The sequence below is a fragment of the Megascapheus bottae genome, chromosome 29 (genome assembly GCF_031878675.1).
Source record: "Megascapheus bottae isolate mThoBot1 chromosome 29, mThoBot2.hap1, whole genome shotgun sequence".
NCBI classification, from domain to species: domain Eukaryota; kingdom Metazoa; phylum Chordata; class Mammalia; order Rodentia; family Geomyidae; genus Megascapheus; species Megascapheus bottae.
In genome coordinates this window covers 13,505,918-13,529,905 of record NC_143537.1, presented here as the reverse complement: position 1 = coordinate 13,529,905, position 23,988 = coordinate 13,505,918, and the positions used below count along the sequence as shown (strand labels likewise).

Below are 23,988 nucleotides of genomic sequence, written 5' to 3'. Positions count from 1 at the left end.
AAAGGATCCAGGATTAGAACTTGGATGAAAGGAGTCTAGAGTGGCAGTCTTCTCGGGGAAACTAAGTCAGCTTTCTAAATGAAGAACAGCAAGACAGACATATACTCCGATCAACTAGTGAGCCCCAGAGTTGTTATTTGTTGTGGTACTGGGACTTGAACTCTGGGCCTTGTTATCATTTTTGACGTTTTGCACAATGCACATGCTCTATGACTTGAGCTCCATTTTCACTTCCAACTTTGGCTGGGTTAAGGGGAGCTGAGAATCTCTTGGATGTAGTTCTGCCCAGACTAGCTTTGAACTTGTGATCTTCAGATCTCAGTCTCCTGGGAGCTGACTATAGATCAAGGATTACAGATGTGAGCTACTGATGCCTGGCTTTCTATTTTTACTTTCCAACAGAGCTACAGATACATAGAATGCTGATTGGAGAAGCACCGGAATATTTAAAAATGATCATATTATAATGATTGATGCCTTAATGTCACCAATTATATGATGGTGATTTTTTTCTAAGTGTTTTATGCATATGGACACAATACATTCTTACACACACACACACACACACACACACACACACACACACACACACAATCTGAGAGGCAAGAATTGTTATCTTTGTGGTCCAGAAAGCAAAGTTGATTCAAAGAGGCGAAAGACATTTTCCCAGAGTCACTTAACCAGTAAATAGCAGAGCAGGGCATTGAACCCAGACAGTCTGACTCTGGAGTTTTGCAACTACATTAAACAGAAAAAGACTTTTGCAGAATGGTCCATTTCAGATGTGTTTTAAGTTAGTGCATGGAAGCTTGTTGTGTTTATTCTGTATGAGTCATCAGAGCAGAGCTGGAACTGGTGGCTGGGGAAATATATTATTAAGAGACAATGTCCAGTTGGCATGGTAATTCATACTGAATACTTGTAAGCCTAGCACTTGGAGAGGTTTGAGAATCTGTAGCCACTCTGGGTAGCATAGTGAGTTCAAGGCCAGCCACATAGTAAGATCTTGTTTCAAAAAAGCCCTCCAGGACTGGGCATGTAGCTGAGTATCTGGGCACTTGCCTAGTATGCACAAAGCCCTGGTTTTGAGCCCCATCCCAAAAAGAAGGAGGAGAGAATGTGGCTGATTCACTACTGCAAGGAACTTTGTAGCCAGGTACCAGGAGCTCATGCCTGTAATCCTAGTTACTTAGGAGACTGAAATCTGTGGATTGTGGTGTGAAGCCAGTCTGGGCAAACAACTCTTCAAGATCCTTCTCTCCAAAGAATCAGGCACAAGGCAGAAGTGGAGGTATAACTCAAATAGTAGAGCACCAGCCTTGAATGGAAAAAGCCAAGCTGAAGTGCATGACCTTGAATGTAACCCCAGTACGGGCACAAAAATATCCCACATAATTTTGCAACAGTTCCACAAAGGACAGACATGGCTGATTGCCTGGCATTCAGGGTCAGTCTTAGTCTCCTTTTCTTATAGGCCTGTTCCTTGTTCAGAGAACAGTGATTTCAGTTCCGAGGCATGACTCACAAAAGATTAATGAAAGTGGTTGTGATCTGTGAGTGATTGGTCCAGGGATGGATATACAATTCTCTCCTGACCAATGAGAGCACAGGGAATGTTTTCGAGGTTTGGAGAAAGTTTCCAACTTGGTTAAATGGGAGAGAGATGCATAAGAAGAGCAGTTTTTTCCCCCTTCATTTCTTTGCTTCTTGCTATAAGAAAAAATATATTTGACCTAATAAAACAATCACTGGTGTCTTTCTTTCTCTCCTTTTCTTTCTTTTCTCTTCCTGTCTCCACATCTTTTTTTTTCTCCTTCCTTTCTTCTTTCCTTCCTTCCTTCCTTCTCTTCCTTCCTTCCTTCCTCCCTTCCCTTCCCTTCCTTCCTTCCTTTCCACGCTACAACTAGAGCTTGAATTCAGGCCTTGCATTCTCACTTGGCTCTTTTGTTCAAGGCTAGCCCTCTACCACTTGAGCCACACCTCTACTCCTACTTTTTGCTGGAGATCCTCAGATCTCAGTCTCCTGAGCAGCTAGGGTTACAGCTAGAGTGACTACTACCTTCACTGATTTCTAACAAGACGGGACAAAAAAAATCACAGTACAATCTGATGCCCTCTCCCTCCAGGCATCTTGAGACAGAGTGAAAATATGCCCAAATATGCTATTACTGTGATGTAAATCGTAGTGATACATCTCAACTTGGGAGGTGATGGGTTCATTATTCCTTAGAGAAGCACCCACAGAGCCTGGCAGCCCCCTCCAGCAGCCAGGATGTAGGGGGACAGTTAAGGTCATTTCCAGTTCTCCTGGTATCCGAATGCCTTCGTTCTCAACTCACTGTATGCGACTCCCCAAATCTCCTGCACGAAGCCAGGCTGACAGCCACAGACAGTGTTCTCATTATGAGTCACCTATAGTGTCAGGCTTTGGAAAAAGCTGTGATGTCACAGATCCCCCCTTCCCCCCCTCCCGGGACACAGCATCGGGGTTCAGCCAGAAATAGGGACGTGGAAGCCTTGCCACTGAATTCCCCGTGCTCAGACAGAAATAGCCACGTCGCTCTCAGCCCAGACACCAGGGAGATTCACGGAATCGAAATAGACTGGACATTTCGTCACCCTTCCAGAATCCCCCCATCTTCCCTCAACCCACACTTCTGGGGACACCCCAAGGTGAGACCCACGTCACTGAGGACATTGAGAAAATGACACTCAACCAAGCTTTGGTTCCTAACTAAAATGAGCTAGTTATCAAAGGAGGCCATGAGTAAATGTCTGAAAGGCAGCTTTCTGTTTGGCTCATTCTGACAGCTGAGGTTACTGAGAGTTCAGGACCACGGTCTGTTTCATTCTTGACTTCCACTATATGGGCTGGTGGGTACTGGGTACAATCCTATTCCCCCAAGTCTTTTGAGCCACACCAGCTGTCTGATTGGACCCAACGAAGCTGGATGCCTCTGATGATTCTGTTTGACACAATAGCTGCATAATACTGACATACTAGTAATGTTAGATTGCAACAGCGAATATTTGTTGGGGCTTTAGGCAATTAGTAGATACTATTTACGTTTTCCCATGAGTCCTAAACCAATTAGAGACAAAGACTCTGTGTGTGTGTGTGTGTGTGTGTGTGTGTGTGTGTGTTAGAGAAAGGGAGCAAGATAAGAATCAGAAACATAGGTATCAGCAGATCTGGTCTTCCAGACACTGATGGTTCTATAACCTATAATCCTGGCTACACAGGAGGTTGAGATCTTAGGGGTAAGGTTTGAAGCCATCCTGGAGAGGAAAGTCTGTGAGACTCTTATTTCTAATTAGCCAGTAAAAAAGCCAGAAATGGAGCTGTGGCTCAAGTGGTAGAGCTTCTGCCTTGAATAAGAAAGCTAAAGGGACAATGCCCAGGCCTTGAGTTCAAACCCCGGGATTGGCATGAGCACATGCACCCATGTGTGCTTCACACACACACACACACACACACACACACACACACACACACTCACAAAATATCAGATCCATTCCAGATGAGTGTTAGGCTGGAGGATTTGGCTTAGGAAAGACATGATAATGGATGTGTTAATTCTGCACCTAAAAATAAGTGGGGAGGGCAGAGTTCAGTGGTAGAACATTTGCCCTGCATACATGAAGCCTTGGGTTTGATGTCTGGGCACTGAAAAAAAGCAAGAAAACAAATAAAAATATCCAGAAACATAATGACCTGGCCATAACACTCTTAAAGGAAAAAAGTCAGTTTATAAAAGAGGCCAGGGCACACCCATGTTTACCACTCACGGTAGTTAAGATACGGAGTCAGCTTTGCTGTCTACAAGCAGATGAATGGACATTGTGGCATACAGGTAGCATGGAATGTTAGTCTGTCGTGAAGAAGGAGACTTGCCCTTTGTAAGAAGCAGACATCATAGAGTTAAACAGCCAGTCAGACACAGAAAGATGACTATTCCATGTTTGGAAACTTAAAAACAAAAGAGGTCAACTTGGAAGTAGAATGCTGGTTACCAGGGTCTGAGGTCTGGGAAAGGGGAGGAGAAGTACGTACACTAGGGGATGTTCACACTAGGGGTTTGTGTGAATACCACAGCAAATCCTGTTATGTATTAACTCTCTGCTGTCTCAACAGAAGTTAAGAAAATGCTTGCTTTATGTGATACAAAGAAAGACAAAAGGTGTTGAGGATCTTTACTCTTTCTTGTGTGTGTGTGTGTGTGTGTGAGAGAGAGAGAGGGAAAGAGAGAGAGAGAGAGAGAGAGAGAGAGAGAGAGAGAGAGAGAGAGAGAGAGAGAGAGAGAGAGAGAGAGAGAGAGGGGGGGGGGGGGGAGGGCCTGGGGGGAGGGAAAGAGGAAGAGGGAGAAAGAGAGAGGGAAAAACAGAGACAAAGGTAGACAGTAAGAGACAGAGAAATAGACCAGTCTTGGGCCTTGAACTCCAGGCCTGGGTACTGTTCCCGAGTGTCATTGCTCAAGGCTAGCACTCTACCGCTTGAACCTCAGCTCTACTTCTGGCTTTTTGATGGTTAATTGGAGATAAGAGTCTCTTAGACTTTTCTGTCCTGGCTGACTTTGAACTCCAATCCTCATATCTCAGCCTCCTGCACAGCTAGGATGACAGGCATGAGCTACCAATGCCTGGCTCCATAAATGTGTGTGTGTGTGCGTGCGTGTGTGTGTGTGCGCGTGCGCGTGCGTGTGTGTAAGTAGTATTTGGGGCTGTGATTATTTTATGATAAAGCTGTTTTCTGTCGACTCTTCTGCCATTTATCTGCATTATTTCAAGGATGATAAATTCAGCTTCGCATCTCAGCAATATCATTATTTTAAGGAAAACACTCTGAACATCTCCAACTAATGAAAAGAAAATGGAGTGTAGAAATATTAACAAGGATCAGTTTTGTGTCATCCTGATATGCCAAGGGAAATAAAATCAACACATCAAATGTTCACTGGGTACCTGGTATTATTCTAAATGTCTGAAGTGTATTAACTCATTTAGCTTTCATAAAAATCCATGAGTAGGCATCCTGTCTCCCTCCCTCCCTCCCTCCCTCCCTCCTTTCCTTCTTTCCTTCCTTCCTTCCTTCCTTCCTTCCTTCCTTCCTTCCTTCCTTCCTTCCTTCCTTCCTTCTTTCCTTCCTCCCTCCCTCCTTCCCTCCCTTCCTTCTTTTCCTTCTCTTTGCCATTACTAGGGCTTGAATTCAAGACCTTGCATTCAACTTGGCTTTTCCACTCATTGCTAGTGCTTTTACCACTTGAGTTACACCTCCATTTATGGCTTTAAATGTATTATTATTATTATTATTATTGTTATTTTGGTGGTGAAATGAAGATAAGAGGCTCTCTTGAATTTGTTTGCCCGGGCTGGCTTCAAACTGGGATCCTCAAATCTCTGCTTCCTGAGTAACTAGATTATAAGGTATGAGCCAGTGGCAACCAGGCTGATTTTCTAGTCCTGTGATGGGAGAAGCCTCCATACCTCCCCTGTGACATGCAGGGGATATCTTCTATTTTGCTGATCTGGCAAAGTAGAACTCCTTTTGAACATCCTCAAGTAGCTAACTGCTTTATATGTAATAAAGTAATTGCTTCCAAAGACCATTTCTGCATTGGTCCTTTGTCTTGGCCTAATTTTCAGCTTTGCTTTGGATGATTTGAGGTTTTGACTATTGCCTAGGGAACGAAAGGGGAAAGATGAGAAATACCCTTCAAAAAACCCTCTGTGCCTTAGGCTGCTTGTTTAGAATGCCAAGGCTGGCTTTATGTAAGCCAAGCCTTGTCAGGCAGGCCATATGGTAGAGCAGGACAGATAGACAGACAGACAGATGACAGACAGACAGACAGACAGGGAAGGAAGAAAGGAGGGAGGAGGTGGAGGAGGAAGAGGAGGAGGAGGAGGAGAGAGAGAGGGGGGAGAGAGAGGGGGAGAGAGAGAGAGAACAAAGCACTAGATCCTAATTTTCTCATTTTGGTTTTGGCTTTAACACAGGACTAGTTAGGCAAATTAGGACAAGAGTGGGAGGAGACTTGCTTTGTCAGCCTTGGGCCTAAGATGAACCAGACAGAAGGGATTTGTTGTTTTGTTTTTATTAAGTCATGAGACTTGAACTCAGGACCTGGGTGCTGTCCCTGAGCTTGTTTGTGCTCAAGGCTAGCACTTTATCATTTGAGCTCCGGCATTACTTCCACAGTTCAAAATCAACCCTGGACAGGAAAGACCATGAGACTCTTATCTCCAGTGAACCACCAAGGAAACCAGAAGGGGCACTATGGCTCAAAGTGGTAGAGCACTAGCCTTGAACAAAGAACTCAGGGACAATGCCCAGGCCCTGAGTTCAAGCCTTAGGACACACACACACACACTGAATTTAAACTGGTGATCACTTGGCATGTTTCTTTCCCACTCAGCTGAGGGTTCTAGATACACAGAAGTTCAGTTGCAGGCAAAGGAAATCCATTCCTTCTCATTCCAGCTACAGGATGAGCAGAATTGTGCAATCTGATTACAGCCTAATGTTGTTGTTAAATAATTCTGACAGCAGATCACAAACCAAAATGCTGAATTAAAAAAAAAAAAAACAGCCCAGACTTCAATAACATTAACCTTTGACTGAAACAAGATAATATATGTAAAAGTTCCTGGCACATGTTAGGTGCTAGGTGAATATTAATTACTGTAATGTTGTTTAGGGTCAAGGTCAGCTGAGACAAGAGGTACGTGCCTGGAATCGTGGCTCTTGGCTTAACACGGGGTGTGTGAATACCAGAGAAGGTGGTCCAACAGAGTATCCTGCTTTCTCCTGTGTGATTATGTCAGGAGAGAAGATCTAGTACTGGGTTTCAAGCCTGGGCCTGCACTGGAATCATCTGGACAGCTTCTTAAGAATACCAGCTCCTTCTCCCCTTGTGCTAATGATGTAGTATTTCTGGGGAGTTGCTAGGGAGTCTTTTGAAAACCATGAAAAACAAATCTGAGCTGGGCGTGGTAGCTCACACCTATAATCCTAGCTATTCGGGAGACTGAGATAGGAGAATCGCAGAAGCAAGTCACTTTTTTTTTTTTTTGCCAGTCCTGGGCTTGAGCTCAGGGCCTGAGCACTGTCCTTGGACTTTCTCAAGGCTAGAGCTCTACCACTTGAGCCTCAGCTTTTTTTTCTATGTATGTGGTGCCGAGGAATCGAACCCGGGTCTTCATGCATGCTAGGCAAACACTTTAACCACTAGGCCACACTCCCGGCCCCAGCAAGTCACTTTTATCTCCAATAAACTATCAGAATACCAGAAGTGGCATTGTGGCTCAAAATGGTAGAGTGTTAGCCTTGAACAAAAGAGCTCAGGAACAGTGCCCAGGCCCTGAGTTCAAGCCCCACAACTGACCAAAAGAGAAATAAAAATAAATAAATAAAATCATCAGATAGCATGGAATAGGCCATGATTGTTGTTTACTCTTACAGACACATGTGCAGATAAAGCAGACAAAGTCAGATCTGATTTTTTTTTGCTGGTGTGTGTGTGTGTGTGTGTGTGTGTGTGTGTGTGTGTGTGTGTATGTGTTTGTGCCATTACTGGGGCTTGATCTCAGGGCCTGAGTGCACTGGCCCTGAGCTCTTTTTTTTTTTTCCTTTGCTTAAGTCTAATGCTCTACCACTTGAGCCATATCTCCACTTCTGGTTTTCTGGTGGTTCACTGGAGATAAGAGTCTCACAGCCTTTCCTGCCTGTTCAGGCTTAGAACCACAATCTTCAGATCTCAGCCTCCTGAGTAGCTAGGATGACAGGCGAGAGCCACCAGTGCCCAGCTCTAGATCTGATTATTTCTTGGACACGATTCATTTGTATACACAGTTCTAGATCTACCTAGCTCAGCTTCTGACAATTCCCTTAGTTACCAAACAGATCAAATGTAAGGGATACCGATGTTGAAAAGAGGTCAGAACATTTTCCTTTTCCTTCAACCAGGACAGTCTCCCAGCCAAAAGGAAAGAGAAGGTGTGAGGGAAATCTCTACCGGGGCACCAGCCATTTCCTTCTTTTTTTATCTCCATTTGGACTGTTTTCAAGCCCCAGAGTTCTGCTGCTCTTACAGAAGGTTTAAACACTGCAGTATCAAAACCCAGGCGACAGGCTACAAAGCAGAAAGCGAGGTGCCAGCATCTTGTAAGATAGCTTCTTTCTTTGGGATCCCACTGGTTGTACCCTCTTTCTCCTACTACCCTGAGGGAGCCAAGGCTTTCCTGTGGCCTCCCACATGCCATCCGGATTCATCATTTCTCTCTAGGTCACCTGACCACGGAACAGCCTGGCTGAAACTGGCAAATAGCCTTTGTGCTTGACACAACTGGTTCCAGTAAAATGTGGCCAATGAGCATAGGAATCGCCATAAACCTTTCTATTCTAACTGTGTTGTGTTGTTAGAATTCTGGTCCCTGCAGAGGTCATACTAACCTAGTTAAGGCTGCTGGAAGAAAAAAAAAATACTGCTGTTCCAGCTCAGTGCATTTGCATTAAAATATTGTCTGAGGCCTAGCCTCCCTGCAAATGTAGAATCTGAAAGCAGAGGGTTTCAGCTGGAGTCCCGGAAGCTCAGTGGCAATGGTGGCTGACGCTGAGATATCAAGATACTCTGGGTTCTGGCCGTGGCTTCTTGAATCTGGGAAATGATTTACTGAGGTCCAGATTAGGGCAGAGGTGAAGGAGCTTTACTTATGGCTGGGCTCTGGGTTGCTACTTTGTGGAGATAGCATGGTGTAGAGGTGTGTAACAGCACTGCTAGGCCACATACAAGGCCTGGGAATAGGGTAAGTGACAGCATGGACTCTATTAGAATACAGTTGCAAGGAGAGGCGCACTGGATGCACAGACTGATATGTTGAATTGCAACTCTTGGGTCCAACAACTGAAAGGTAAATTTTGCAAGAACTGGAATAGGGAGTGGGAATTCCACAGTGTCTATCTTGATGGGTTGCCTTGAAACACTTTTTGTTTTTTTCTTTTAGACCTGAGACTGGGACTAGAACTCAGTTACTTGACTCTTGGTCTGATTGACTACAGCTCTACCAACAGAGCCATGTCTTCAGCCCCCACCATGGAACTGATATGAGGTATTCTGGACAACAGGCCCTACTTATATCCAATTACTTATATCCTTATTATACAATTAGGTAATATACAGATATATAGTATATGTGATATAATTACATATTGATATATGAAATGCTATATATAATTAAATAACACGTCTCATAAATTAGTGAATATAGTATACAATAAGTATATATAAAATATATACTTGTAAGTATATCTTATCTATATCTTATATAGATCTATATCTTCTATTTATATATATCTTATATAGACATTAGACAAAATACATGGTATATATTATCAATGTAATACATATAGTATATCCATATATTATAGAAAATTATAGATATACAATGTAGATTATATACATACTATATATATGTTACAGATATACTGTATATGCTATTAGCTTAATACTATATAGTATACTAATACGTTATATGTAGTAAGTATATAAAATATGGTATATATTGTATATATAGTATAATATATAACAATATAGTTTTATATTATATTACATATAGTAGAGTATATATAATATCACAGATAATATGCTATATATCATACTAATTAGTAGTATTATGCTATGCATTTTATACAGTATACACATGCCATAATATATTGTATATACATATATAATGATATAATCAATTAATAATATATAATTACACACAGTAATATATACTGTTATATCATCAGTTATACATTTTACAGTAATAATTGTTTTTATGATATGTATATTCTATGTCAACCATTTTTATTCATAAATATAACCAACACTGAATGATGGTTACCCCTTCATGAGACTCATTTCTGTGATTGTGTGTGAGTGTGTGTATGTGTGTGTGTGTGTGTGTGTTTTGCTGGAAATTGAACCAAGGCCTTGAACTTATGAAGCAAGTGTTCTACCCCTGAGCCACATCTCCAGTGTTTCTTTCATAAAATTCTTTTTTCCCTTTTGTTGGTGGTGGGGCTTGAACTCAGAGCCTGAGTGCTGTCCCTAAGCTCTTTTGCCCAAGGCTAGCACTCTACCACTCTGAGCCACAGTTTTCTGGTGGCTCATTGGAGATAAGAGTCTCACAGATTTTCCTGCCCAGCCTGGCTTTGAACTGCGATCCTCAGCTTCCTAAGTAGCTAAAGATGACACATGTAGACCCCCAGGATCCATATTTTTTTCTAATAAGACTAAATTTATTCAATACCCTAGGGAAAGTTTGGATTATAATTATCCAACAGTATAAAAAAGTACAAAATAGATTTCTAATATATTAATACAAAGTGCATGACTATAATACCGAACATCCTGCAGGCAAAGAGAGCTAGGAAGGGGACCGGGGGAAAGAAGACTGTGGCTGAGGTCTAGTAATAAAATAAATAAATAAATACAGAAGTCTAGATGATCGGCCCTTTGTCAATTTTTAAACCGATTTCTTTTGGTGATATGCAATAGTGCCATTGTTCTTTTTTCTTTCTTTCTGTATCATGGAGGGAGAGGAGGAGAAGGGAGAGGGAGAGAGAAAAAATGAGAGGCTTTAGGGGGCTGAAAAATAGCACTGGCTGCAATAATCCTGGGAGAGACTGCATAGAATGGTGGCAAGCCACGTCTTTAAACCAGGCCTGATGGGAATGGTGGAGTAGTTATGTTTACTTTGAAGCCCAAACAGCTCCCGAGCCGCACAAATATTTACTTGTGCTTTCACTGGCCAAGGCCCAGCTGACACGTGGCAGCTATATGAGCTCATCTACCTGCTTCCCGAGAAAGGACCTCCCAAGGGAGGGTGAAAGGCCTCTTGCCTGATGCAACCACCCCCCCAAAACTGCCCCTAGGAACCTTGCAGAATCCTAAGCTGAAGGGCAAGTTTACACTCAGCCAGAAATGGCCAGCCAGACACCAGTTAAAGGACAGTTCCCAGGGACCTTCATGGAGCTAAATTAAACCTGCCAGTGAGAGCAACATCGTATCAGAGTCAGCCTTTTCCAACGCAGAGCAATTACCGTCAGGGTTGCCTGGCGAGCTCTTCTCCCCTGTGTCTCATGGACTTTCCAACCAGGACTGGCTTTGAACCACAATCATCAGATCTCAGCCTCTTGAGTAGCTAGGATGACAGGTGTGAGCCATCAGCATGTGATGAACTCATGAATATCATTTTTTGAGCTACAGAGGAAGCGCACAGAGTTCTGAGGGGAAGGGGACAGCAGGTGCAAAAATCCTGGGGTAGATGGGGAGCCTGAGACCTGATGGAAGAGGCCAGAGTCCAGCCTTCATCCTCTCCTTTCTTTCTGTGCTCCTTTGCAGGTGCAGGGCTCTCCTTACCCTACTTTCTCTCTGCACAGCTGTGATTTGCTAGGGGCAAAGGATGCCCTCGAGAAAGTAACTTCCCTTGGTGACTTCCTTACAGAATTGCTGATGCAGATGGCCTCCCTGGAAAACCCTAAGCCATGGTCTATTTTGAGACATTCCAGCCTCATTCAGCAGAACCAGTAAGGAAATGGAGGGGTGGAGGGGGAGGGGGAGGAGGGGAGAGGTGGTGTCACTTTAGCTAGCCATGCAATCATTCCAGACAAGTGGCTTCCTCTCTTGGCTCATTGAGGTTTTCCCCAGGCTTGTCCCAATCGTTCAGCAATGACCAGGTAGATAGGGAGTGAGCAGGAGAAGCACGCAACAGAAACACACAACACTACCAGGCTTCAGGCTGGTGGATCAGGGGTCCTTTGGACTTACCAGGCTGAGAATTCCAGGATCTAAGGGAAGAGCCGAGTCTTTGGGAAAAGAGTGGGATAGTGTGTGTGTGGGGGGGGGTGAGGTTGATGGCAGAAGACTGTCTGCAAAACTGTTCATTACTCTTTGCCTCTGCCATCCATGGTAATGTCTGGCCCAACCAACCTACCTTCTATTTCTGCTCCATGGCAGACATTAGTAGCTGAGAGCAGAACTCTGCTTGTGAACCCAGACAGGGTCTCTAGAATTATTCCTCCTCCTCCTCCTCCTCTTCTTCCTCCTCTTTCTTCTTCTTCTTTGTCAGTCTTGAGGCTTGAACTCAGGGCCTGGGCAACTGTCCTTGAGCTAAAAGTTCTACCATTGGAGGACAGCACCTGTCAGATACAATGACCTGAATTTACTCAAATGATTTGGGGCTCTGACATGAGAGATCCACGGTAGTAAATCAAGAGAGCTATTTTGGGTACGCATGTGTACGTTTGGATGCTTGTATTTATTTATTTATACCTTGCCTTGTCCCCAAAAGGACTTAAGGCAGCTCATTAAAATGCAAAGCTTAGAGAGCACAGCAAAAATAAATGATAAAAAAATTAATACACCACAGAAAGTCTTGGAAGAAAGCAGGAAAATTTAGAGAGGATGTGGTGTGTAACGTATTGGCAAGGAGATATTCTGCTGTTCATGGAGGTGGGATGCAAATAAGTTTCTCGAGGAGCACAGAGGAAAATGAGAGCAGTAACTCCCCAATTTATGGTGCACAGGAGATCAAAACCAAGCTGCCATGAGAAGGGTGAGGAAGTCAGGCCTTGGTGACTCACGCCTGTAATCCCAGCCACCCAAGAGCCTGAGATCTGAGGATTGTGATTCAAAACTAGCCTTGCCTGTGAGACTCTTACCTTCAGTTAACCACTAGGAAACCAGAAGTGGTGCTGTGGTTCAAGGGGTAGGGCGGTAGCCTTGACCTGAAGAGCCCAGGGACAGTGCCCAGGCCCAGTGTTCAAGCCCCAGGACTGACAAAAAAAAAAGGGATGAGGATTCTTTGTAGCAAAATCAGAATGCATTTTGCTATGGCTGAGAGGAGAAGTGATGCATTGCAATAGACAATTGGCTAGAGACTGTTTCCTTCCAAGGCAAGGTGTGGAGAAGATAATCATTCTCTCCTAAACTACAGGATGACTGTCATTAAAACATAAAAGACCACGAGAGGTGGCTCTAAGGTGTCTTGCTGTCCTCCAGGTAAAGCTAGGTGCCATGTTGTAAGGATGTTCAAACAGTTCTGCAGACAGGCCCTAGAGCTGGGGGACTGAGGGATCCTTCTGCCAACAGCTCTGGGTTAGACCAGGTTCCAGAAGGATACATTGTTCCCTGGCAAGGGGCTGTAATCCTAGCTAATCAGGAGGCTAAGCTCTGAAACATGGCAGCTGGAAGCCAGCCCAGGCCTAAAAGTCTATAACACATTTATCTCACATCAGCCAACAAAAAACCAGATGTGGAGCTGGGGCTCAAGAGGTAGAGCACTAGCATTGAGTGAGTAGGGAAAAAAAAAAAACTCAGCAACAGTGCCCCAGCCCTGAGTTCAAGCCCCAGGACCAACACACACACACACACACACACACACACACACACACACACACACACACACACAAAGGAAGAAACAGAAGATGGAGTTTCTGGTCTAGAAGGAGAGATGGATTCATGCCCACATAAAGTACCGTTATATTATCACATAGGAAATTTAAGTCAAGGAACGAGCTTGAACAATGACAGAGAATCATAAAAGCAATATGTTCCTTCGCTGCATGGCTAGTAACCAGCCAAAACTTATGCACACGCAATCCAGTAGTTAAAAAATTCTCACCCATTCTCCATTAGTCAGGGGAAGAGGAATGTACCGGGAGTGATAAATTATGCAGATAATATTTCTATATGCATGCAGAGTCCAGCCCACAGAAGCCTCTGCTCTCAGGGGAAGCATAGCTGGGCCAGGAAGGGAAAAGAATGAAGTTGCTTCTGGAAGTAAGGCTGAATGAACCAAAGATTCTTCCAGCCTGTCTTCTCCCCATTCCTACATGACCGAAGTGGCATAGAAATTGACGGTGACATTGGCATGCTACCCGATGGGAATGTGAACTTGATGGGAATTTATGTTGCTCTCTGATGTTTGGTAGCTTGGGTGAGAAGTCTTGTTCAGTGTACTTAGCTAGATCATGGAACTCTGTGGGTATCAGGGGACAGATAAGTGTGGTTTGATGGGGGCTCGGTGGTTATATCCGTGGTGTGATTCTTAGGGGTGGAAAGTGCCAGCCAGGAAGAATGGAAATGGACACACACACACACACACACACACACACACACACACACACACACTATAGGAACAGAGCTAGGAAGAGACGTAATTTGATTATGTCATATCATTTGAAAAGTGTGTAGGAGGCCCAATTATATTATATAAAAAGATAATAGCAAGACCAGAATTTGTGTTCGATGTTAGACTTTGCCTGCCTGATTTTCATCCTCTTTATCCTCCCTCCCTCCCTCCCTTCCTTGCTTCCTTCCTTTCTTTTTCTCCCTTCCTTTCCTTCTTTCTTTTTTTCTCTCTCTCTCCCTTTCTTCTTTCTTTTTTCTTTCTCTCTTTCTCCATTTCTTTCTCCTTATTTTCCTTTCTTCCTTCCTCCCTTCTTTCCTCCCCTCCTTTCTCCCTCCTTTCCTTTTTTCTGGGCTTGAACTCAGGGCTTTATACTCTTAATCAGCCTTTTTGTTCTAAGCTAGGGCTCAATCTCTTGAGTCTCGCCTCCCCTTCCACCTTTTTTTTTTTTTGCTGGTTCATTAGAGATAAAACTCTCAAGATTTGGCTACCTGCACTGGCTCCCAGCCCCAGTTCTCAGATCTCAGCCTTCTGAGAGCTAGAATGACAGACATGAGCTACCTGTGTTCAACGACTGCCTACCTTGCTTTGGCTATCATTTGCCAGCTGGGCCTTGGTAGCTCACAGCTACAAGTGTGAAGCTCATACCCAGGCAGGAAAGTCCATGAGATAGTTATCTCCATTTAATCAGGAAATAGCCAGAAAATGGAACTGTAGCTTAAGTGGTAGAATATTGGCTTGACGGACAGAGCCCAGGTACTGAGTTCAAGCCCCGGGACCAGAACAACAACAAAAGATGAGATTCGATTCAATATATGATGCCATCTGCCAAGGACTCATCAAGGGAAGCTCAAGATGGGGGAGTCACTTGCTGACAGAGGGCCCTGGAAGGTCACCCTCAGAAAGTCCTCAAAGACGGCTAGCTGTCCCCATGGTGTGTGGAGGGAGGGGCAGTGTGATTAAGAGCCATCTTTCTCCTCATTAGACCATAGTCTACTATAATGAGCATCTTGGTTTTAGTCCATTCATCTCCCTGGCTCTGTGTGGTGTGTGTGGGGTGTGTGTGTGTGTGTGCCCGCGCTGGTACTAGGGCTTGAACTCGGAGCTTAGGCACTATCCCTTAAGCTATTTCAGTCCAGGTTGGTGCTGTACCACTTGAGCCACAGCTCTACTTTTGCCTTTTTTTTGGAAATTCATTGTAGATAAGAATCTCATAGACTTTCCTCCACCTAAGCTAGTTTTGAACCATGATCCTTAGATCTCTACCTCTGGAGTAACTAGTATGACAGGCATGAACCACCAGTGTCCAGGTTGTAATTCTTCTTAATTCTCCCACAAGGATTAATTCCTTGGGAATTAAAACAGGCTAGCCCTCCTGCTCCTTCTCAAAATGTTATTTTGCCTATTTAGAAGGGGGAAACTCCCCATCCACTCTTAAAAATGGAAAAAAATGTATATCCTTTTCTCTTTTCTGTGTAAAACCATATTATTAGTAGCATTTTTCAGAACTTTCTGGGTCACCTAAATCTCAGCTAATATTGTATTGTGTTTAAATTTCCCCAGTGACCAACCATTTACTGAGAAATCTTTTCTGTTGGCCCAAAACATAGAAGCTGTCTTTAGGATGAGGTTTTCTTTTTCCTTTTCTCCTCCTCCTCCTCTTCCTCCTCCTCCTCCTCCTCCTCCTCCTCCTCCTCCTCCTCCTCCTCCTCTTCCTTCTCCTTTTCTTCCTCCCCTCTTCCTCCTCCTCTTTCTCCCTCCCTCATCCTTTTTTTTCCAGTCCTGAGGCTCGAACTCAGGGCATTGGCACTATCCCTGAGCTTTCTCAAGGCTAGCACTCTACCACTTGAGCCACAGCACCACTTTTGGCCTTTTCTGTGTATGTGGTACTGAGGAATTGAACCTAGGGCTTCCTGCATGCTAGCAAGCATGCTACTACTTGTCTGTCTGTCTGTCCATCTGTGTGTGCACACATACTCCGTTAGTACTGCAGCTTGAACGCAAAGCTTCATACTCTCACTGGATCTTTTGACTTGAGGTTGGAGTTCTACCACCTGAGCTGCAGCTCCATTTTTGGCTTTTCCTGGCGAATTGGAGATTAGAGTTTCATAGACTTTTCTGCCCTAGCTGATTTAGAACCTAGATTCTCAGATCTCAGCCTCCTGAGTAGCGGGTAAGACAGGTGTGAGCCATTGGTGTTGATCATTATTTTCTTGATACAGTCACAGGTAGTGAGGGCATGATCTCAGGGTCGGTGGTCTCAGTGCTTCCCTTTGAACTTTCTCTTCTATTTCCTCAAAAACCTCAGGCTTGTCTTTTGTCTGCAAATGCAAAGGCTAGGAAATTCCTCCTATCTGTACCATGTTCGCTGTTTGATTTTTTAGAATCAATGCTTAATCTCTTAAGTCTTGGGTTTTCCACCTGCAAAGTGGTTCTCTGGGATCAGATTATTTCTAAATTCATATTCTCCAGAGTGCCAGGTTATTTGAACATCTGCAGCCTTGCAGTAAAGCTCGCAAGGGCCAGTGGGCTTAATATGAGTACTGGAAGCTGAGGTCTTAAAACCACTGCTTAAAGAGGTACTATGTGAGTTGTATCGTGTGTGTATGTGTGTGTGTGTGTGTGATAGCATAAAAAGTCTATAGCACCACATATAGGGCAGGAATGAAAGTTACCTAACAGGAAGCCATTGTTCCTGTAGGAATTTCTGATCCTGGAGGGCAGACATTGCTAATCAATCTCATCACTGATTCCCACCATTGTATCTCTCCTTTGTACCAGGCAGGGCTCTGAAGCCCTGGTGGAATCAATTTGTCTGGCCTAGCCTAAGCTATAAATGCTATAACCTTAGGCCCAGCTGCAGCAGCCTCTGCTTGGGAGATTTTGGAGTGTTTTATCATTTGGACAATCATTCATTCATTTAATGTACACACACATGCACATTTTAAAATTAGTATCTTTAAGTAGTTGAACAAAGGGGTTTCAATTCAACATGTATCCTATGAGTACAGTGTAATATGTATATATATGTATATATATGTATACATATATATGTATATATATATATATCCAGTCCTGGGGCTTGAACTCAGGGCCTGGGCACTGTCCTTGGGCTTTCTCAAGGCTAGAGTTCTACCACTTGAGCCATACCCCCACTTCCTGCATTTTTTTTTTTACTGGGATTAACTGGAGATAAGAATCCTTCTGATTTATCTGTACCCTGGCTGGCTTTGAGCTCCACCTCCTGAGTAGCTAGGATTACAGGCTTTAGCCACCAATGCTCCTGCTTAGAGAATACTGTACACAGAATAACCAAGACCAGGCTTCCAGAAGTGTCTCCTATTTGAAATAAATTACCTGTCCTGGTATCATTATTCATTGCTGAAATGATTTATATACCAATTGCATGAGAAATTTATTTCTACTGTTTCTCATAAATATTATGAATCAATTAGCTCCTTGGTTCTTTTTAGTTTTTTAATCCCTCTCAGATGAATGTGAAGGATCAGGCTATCTCTTCCCATATGTCGGTCTAGGGGAGAAGCAGGTACCTCAGCTTCTTATGTTCTCCCAGACCTGGGTCATCAGTTATTTATCCTGGATGAACACTATTCTGCCTGGTCTCTCATCTCTGAACCTGCTTCTTCTGCTACTTAGTCCATTTGTGATGGTTATTACACATCTCCAGGATGCAGGATGCTGTCATTTGGCATATAACTGACAGAAAAAAACACCCTGAAAGTTGGGGCTGAGATTGTGGTCTAGCCAGAGTGTTTGCCTAGCATACATGAAGCCCTGGGTTTCATTCCTTGGTTCTCCATATACAGAAAAAGCCAGTGGTGCTGTGGTTCAAGTGGTAGAACATTAGCCTTAAGACCACTCAAGAACAGTGCCCAGGCCCCGAGTTCAAGACCCAGGATTGGCAACATAAGTAAATAAATAAAATAAAAATGTATACCTACGCCTGGTGCTGGTGGCTTAACTCTGAAATCCTAGCTACTCAAGAGGCCGAGATCTAAGAATCACAGTTTGAAGATTACAGACAGGAGCCCAGCACCCAGCTCTTTCTTTAGTTCTGCTTTGTGATGAAACTAGGGCTTGGGTACAGATAAAATGTTAGGCAGGGGCTGGGAGTTTGGCCTAGTGGTAGAGTGCTTGCCTAGCATGCACGAAGACCCGGGTTCGATTCCTCGGTACCACATATATAGAAAAAAGCCAGAAGTGGTGCTGAGACTCACGTGGTAGAGCTCTGGCCTTGAGAAAGTCCAAGGACAGTGCTCAGGCCCTGAGTTCAAGGTCCCGGACTGGCAAAAAAAAATGTTAGGCAAGTGACTAAGAGGGCAACAGTTAGTTTAGTGGGCATACTGAGAGAATTCACAGAGAAGATGTTATGTGAAGGAAAGCTATATGGATTAAGGTATTTGTGTGTGTGTGTGTGTGTGTGTGTGTGTGTGTGTGTGTGCGCCTGGGTATTGTCCCTGATCTTTTTTCATTCAAGGCTAGCAATCTACCACTTTGAGCCACAACTCCACTTCTGGTTTTCTAGTGGCTCACTGGATAGAAGAGTCTCATGGACTTTTGTGCCTGGGCTGGCTTTGAACCACAATCCTCACATCTTAGCCTCCTGAGTAGCTCGGATGACAGGCATGAGTCACTGGCACTTGACCATATAAGATGTCTGAAAGGTTAATCAAGGGTAGATGGCAGAGGGAACTAAAATGAATGATCCTGGAGCCGGAATGGAGGTAACCCGGTAGGGTCCCCTTTCAGGTGTGTGGCAGTGCACTGCACCCTTCTGGGAATAAAGCATTCACTGGCCAGAGAGCCATTGAGCTCTTCTGCCTGAAGCCAGACCTTGAAATGAATTTGTCCCCCTGTGTTCACAGAAGTACATCTTGTAAAACCCAGGAAAAGTACAGCCAGTCTTTTCACCTTGTGCTAACATTTGAAAGGCGGGGAAGAAATAAACTTCTCCCACGAGGCTAATAATGATGACACTCAAGATTGTAGATGGCAACTGTGTTCCAACAGTGCCGCACTATAAATTATCCTGCACCGGGCCCCATGGTGTGGCTCTGGCTGGCATGACATTCTCTCTCTCTCTCTCTCTCTCTCTCTGGAGGAATAAGAATAGCAATACAGATCTGCAGGATAACCTCAAATTTAAAAGGGCGCCCTGAGGGACCCAGACTCATCACTCACCAGAGAAGGGAAACTGAGGCTCTGGAAACTACTATGCTTGCCACTGACATAGAATCACGACACATTCCTTAATTATGTTGGGCTTCTTTCACTATATTTTTCTGAACGTTTTGGACTTACCTTGAAGTCGTACAAAGGAATTGTCATGTAATAAAGCAGTGGATAAATACAATATGTCTTCAGCTGTGTCACCCCTTTGAACATTCTTACCCATCCCTCTCCCCCTCCTCCTGCTCTCCCCACTCATCTTCATTTTGTAGGATATATATTGGATTCTTGACTGCTTTTTTCCCCCCTTCTCCTTTTCATTCATTTACTCGTTGGTTCTTGACCCTTCCCTATCTCTTTTGAGTACCTACTTCCTGGTATTTATTTAGATATGTATTTATTTGTTGTCTGTTGTAGGACTTGAATGCAGGGCCTGGGCACTGTCCCTGAGCTCTTCTGCTCAAGGCTAGCACTCTACCACATAGAACCACAGAGCCACTTGTGGGTTTTCTGGTGGTGTTTAATTGGAGATGAGAGTCTCACAGACTTTCATGCCTGGGTTGGCTTTCAACTGCAATCCTCACATCTCAGCCTCCTGAGTATCTTGGATTGTAGGCGGGAGCCACTGGTGCCTGGCACCTTCAGAAATTGCATGGCTGGCAATGCCTCTTAGCCCAAACTTTCCCTTTCTTATTCCTTGACTCTGTATTTAATTTCCATGGTGCATTTATACCACTTCTCTAATGCTATTGCAGTATAATTTCCCATGTTGCAGTAATGTAATTGGAAATTATGGTATTAGACTAATATCAACTAATATTATGTCAATAATTTGTTGGTCTTTCCTTCTAATGTTTTCTTCTAAGATCAGAGAGAGTGCTTTGTATATCACCTCATACCTGATACAGGCTCTGCCACAAAATAAGTGCTCAGTAAATATTTGCCAGACACATGAGTGAGTAAATAAATGCAGGTATTGACTTTGGTGTTGAGTGACCTCCCATAGCTCCTTTCTAACTCACTAAAGACCAAACTTCTCCCTGTCCTGATTGCCTCACACATCTTGCAGCGAGGATCAAAACTGCCCTTATCATGAAGGTTTGAGAACTTGAAAAAGAAAGCTCAGCACGAGTGTACAGGAATTTTTATCTTGTCCTGTGCTTTCCTGGGCTGCCTGAGGGATTGTGATATTGAGGGATTCCTTGTCAGATTTCAGAGGAAAGGTTTCTGCACACACCACCACCACCGCCTTAAAGAAACCAATTCAAGTTTGTTCCAGATAAGCATTGAGAAAGATCCTACTGATATTCTTCCTTCTTCTCCTCACCCTTCTTGCCTGTCCTACTTTCGCAGGGCTGTATCATTCCAGAAGAGACATGGCTGTGTCATCAGAGGATTCTCCCTACTCACTGCTCTGTCCAACAGAGAAGTTGGGGAGAGGTAGTGTTGTAAGGTGAAAATACAGAGAAGCCACATTTTGAGGGTTCAACTCTGGGAGTCTTTATTAAAAGCCCAGTGACTGTATGGTGTACTCCTGTCACAAAGATGAGCAGCCAGCAAATACACTTACCACAGTGAGGAAACAGGCCAGAGAGGAAAGAAAGACCAAAAACAATACCAACAAACCTACTCAGCTCCAATGGAGAGCTGAACTGGGACACCGTGGTGAGAAGAGACAGGACAGAAAGTAGAGACACGTGGTCTGGTGTTAGGATGCCTTTGCTTGTCCAGGCCTAAATAGGAAGCTCCCAGTCTCCCACACTAGATTGACAGACCTAATAACCTATCAGCCAAGCGCTTGCCCCTGTCTCAGGGATTCAGGAGGGAGGGGCTTCACCTTCCCCCATCATGAAGACAGGATACCAGAGCATCAGTGGGCATACCCAGGTACCAGCAGAATGTTTCCATTGAGGGAAAATAAGCCTCAGCCCGGCTTACCTAGAGGCTGGTGATTTGAGCCATTTAGGGAGTAAATTCAATGCAGCATCAGACCCTCTGCATTTCTCTGAAGCAGAGTTCTAGCTCCCCTTGAGCTAGGCAATCTGTATTCAGGGACTGGCCTCTCTCATGTCTAGGTTTTTCAGCACTGGGTGGAGAATTCCCTTCACCCAGCAAGAAGAACCAGGATTCTTCAAGAAATTATCTTAGGCTCAGCCTCCTTGCTTCAGAAGGAAGTTTCCAGGTCTCAGGAATGCAGGTGCTTTCCCCATTTATGGCACTCTTTAAGTTGCCTTTCTTTCTTTCTTTCTTTCTTTCTTTCTTTCTTTCTTTCTTTCTTTCTTTCTCTCTCTCTCTCTCTCTCTCTCTCTCTCTCTCTCTCTCTCTCTCTCTCTCTCTCTCTCTCTCCCTCCCTCCCTCCCTCCCTCCCTCCCTCCCTCCCTCCCTCCCTCCTTCCCTCCCTCCCTCGCTCCTGGGGCTTGAATTCAGATCCCAAGCATTTGTGGTTAAAGCTGGTGTTCTGTCACTTTGTCCCCAGCTCCACTTTTGGCTTCTGGGTGGTTTCATTGGAGAGAAGAATCTCATGGACTTTCCTGCTCAGGCTGACTTTGAACTGTGATCCTCAGATCCTCAGCTTCCTGAGTAGCTAGGATGACAGGCGTGAGTCACCAGCCCCCATTTTTTGCCTGCTTGCTTTTTCTTGTAGTAATGACGCAGTTGGAGGTTAGCATCTCATGCTTGCTCGAGAGCATTCTACCATGTCTCTGACCTCCCCTACCCTCCCCCAACCAGGTAGAGTTTCATGTTTTTTTCACCCTTTCCATGCCCAGCCTCAAATTGCAGTCCTCAAACCTTTAGTCTTCATTGTCATTTTTGATATCACAGTTGTGCAATCTCCCTTACCCATTGTTTTTTTTTTAAAATTGGGATAGGCATTCTTAATCATTTTTGTTTCTTCAGCTGGCCTCAACATACGATCCTCCAGATCTCCACCTCCCAGAGTATCTAGTATGAGAGATGTGTTATCACTGCATCCAGCTTCCTCTTGATTTTTTCATCTCACTGCCCACAATGAGAACTTGTGTCATATCATACTCTGAGGTTTTTCTTTTTTTCCTCTCAAGTATGTTTCATTGACATCAGGTAATTGTAAAATCTTTACAGAGTCCTGTATGACTGGAGCACATAGCTTTTTCTGTGGAGGGAGGCAGGATTTTGCCTCAGCAATGTGAGATGCTGGAGTCTTATTCTAACATAGGCATTGCCCACGTCTGTTCCAGACAGACCTGGCTTGTCCCAGAAGATGTGAGAAGTGTCTAAGAGGGCATTAACGTCCTTGTGCGTCTTCTATTGCCTGGGGCAGCAGCTGGAGAGCTCCGTGGAAGGATGGAGTCGCCTGATCCCTAGTTTCTTTTCTCTTCAATTAGGCAATTAGCAGGCCACTCCCTGGAGGCTCAGGTGACAGTTTTCCATGGCATCATATTCTTCATGCACAGAGGAAACTGCTGATGCTATCTAAAGCATAGCATAGTCCATTCACAAGAAGGGACTTAAGTGAGTGTGCATCCATACTCAAAGACAGGTAGAGGACTGGTGGCTAGGCAGGGATGGGGTGGGAGTTGCTGGGATGTTTCTGATTAATGGGGAGAAGGGGTGGGCTGTCTCTCCTCGGGCAAAGCTTTTTAGTTTTCTAGTTGAGACTATTCTAGAACTAGATAGTGATGTGGGTTACAGCCCTGCGGATGTGTCTCATGGTTCAAAATGGAGACTTCTGTGCCCAGTGTAGTTTACTGTCATTTAAAACAAAATGCTGGTGTAAGTTGGGTGCAGGTGACTCACATTTCTAATCTTAGCCACTCAGGAAGCTGAGCTCTGAAGACTGAGGTTCAAAGCCAGCCTGAGCAGCCCAATCCAAGCAGTCAACTCTTTATCTCCAGCTAACCAGCCAAATGCCAGAAGCTGGAGCTGTGGCTCAAGTGATAGAGCATCAACTTTGAGAGACAAAGGTAAAGAAGAACCCCCTGAGCTTCATTCCCTCAGGACTCCCTGAGTTTAAGCCCCAGTACTGCTAAACACCAAACAAAAAGCAGAAAAAGCATCTTAGGCCTGGAGCATGGCCTAGTGGTAGAGTGCTTGCCTAGCATGCACAAAGCCATAGGTTCGATTCCTTGGTATCACATACACAGAAAAAGCTGGAAGTGGTACTCTGGCTCCAGTTGGCTTTGAACCACGTAGCTAAGATTACAAGTATAAACCGCAGGTGCTTATGTAGACCCATCGTACATGGCTCTGTGTACATCACGGTTTCCTTTAATACGCCCTCCGAAAACATGCGGGCTCTTTGTGGACTCTGGCAGAAGTACCACAGTTATAAGGCAGGAGGCTGGTTCTGGCTCTCTTACCTGTGATGGTATTTCTGTGCTTCCTGGCACTTCATCTAGGTCCACATGAGAAGGAACAGTTAGTGGTTCCTAAACTTACCCACACACTGGAATTGCTTAAGGATCATCAAAACAAAACAAAAATCCACCCAGCCTGGCTCTTGTCCCCAAGCCATTTGCATTTAATTGGGATGGAGCCTAGGCATTCTGACAGCTCTAAAAGCTCCCCCAGTGTAACATACCACAATGGTTTGAGAACTATGGTCTTAGACGTGCCATTATTCAGATGCTAGTGGATAATTAAGGT

The 23,988-nt window shown here is 44.3% G+C and overlaps 1 long non-coding RNA gene across 5 annotated transcripts in view; it reads left to right on the top strand.

Annotated features, from left to right (window-relative positions):
* The first annotated feature begins 2,581 nt into the window (after positions 1 to 2,581).
* The window catches only part of LOC150044812 (uncharacterized), a 39,239-nt gene continuing 17,832 nt past the window's right edge, over positions 2,582 to 23,988 (top strand). For 3 of the 5 annotated variants that reach the window (XR_016533049.1, XR_016533048.1, XR_016533050.1), the window contains exons 1-3: positions 2,582 to 2,673; positions 9,001 to 9,105; positions 11,488 to 11,569. This is a non-coding gene — a long non-coding RNA (uncharacterized LOC150044812). Of the gene's footprint in view, positions 2,674 to 9,000; positions 9,106 to 11,487; positions 11,570 to 21,437; positions 21,536 to 22,727; positions 22,877 to 23,988 lie in introns of those variants that run through there. The other 2 variants (XR_016533051.1, XR_016533052.1) reach the window with 2 other exon arrangements.